This window comes from Trifolium pratense, unplaced genomic scaffold (assembly GCF_020283565.1).
Source record: "Trifolium pratense cultivar HEN17-A07 unplaced genomic scaffold, ARS_RC_1.1 scaffold_55, whole genome shotgun sequence".
NCBI lineage: Eukaryota > Viridiplantae > Streptophyta > Magnoliopsida > Fabales > Fabaceae > Trifolium > Trifolium pratense.
The window spans coordinates 636921-637966 of record NW_025721044.1 but is presented as its reverse complement, the minus strand read 5'-3'; positions in this window follow the sequence as shown (position 1 = coordinate 637966).

Here is a 1046-nt window from a genome sequence, read left to right as displayed (position 1 = left end):
AGTAATAAAGATCAAATTCCATGCCTAGGCCAAGTTGGACCAAGGCCCCGTCTCGTTTTGCTATAAGCAAGGGCGTGGCAAGGCACGCGGGGGGCCAAAAAATCAAAGTGCTCCGAAAATGCACACGGGGGTGTCAAGCAACCTCCATGTACCGTGGCATGACCGTGGCCAAGTAATAAAGATCAAATTCCATGCCTAGGCCAAGTTGGACCAAGGCCCCGTCTCGTTTTGCTATAAGCAAGGGCGTGGCAAGGCACGCGGGGGGCCAAAAAATCAAAGTGCTCCGAAAATGCACACGGGGGTGTCAAGCAACCTCCATGTACCGTGGCATGACCGTGGCCAAGTAATAAAGATCAAATTCCATGCCTATGCCAAGTTGGACCAAGGCCCCGTCTCGTTTTGCTATAAGCAAGGGCGTGGCAAGGCACGCGGGGGGCCAAAAAATCAAAGTGCTCCGAAATGCACACGGGGGTGTCAAGCAACCTCCATGTACCGTGGCATGACCGTGGCCAAGTAATAAAGATCAAATTCCATGCCTATGCCAAGTTGGACCAAGGCCCCGTCTCGTTTTGCTATAAGCAAGGGCGTGGCAAGGCACGCGGGGGGCCAAAAAATCAAAGTGCTCCGAAATGCACACGGGGGTGTCAAGCAACCTCCATGTACCGTGGCATGACCGTGGCCAAGTAATAAAGATCAAATTCCATGCCTATGCCAAGTTGGACCAAGGCCCCGTCTCGTTTTGCTATAAGCAAGGGCGTGGCAAGGCACGCGGGGGGCCAAAAAATCAAAGTGCTCCGAAAATATTTTTCCACTTTCCAGTCCACTTATACATATTATGTGCAGTGTGCACACAAGACACCTTCCCAAAATTCGACTTATATGAGGCGTTTTACGTCAAATCCGCCTATTTTCGGCGTTTCGGCCGAAAAATCAAAATAAATCGAAACTTCCTCGGAATGCTTAGCGACTTTCCAGTCCACTTATACATATTGTGTGCAGTGTGCACACAAGACACCTTCCCAAAATTCGACTTATATGAGGCGTTT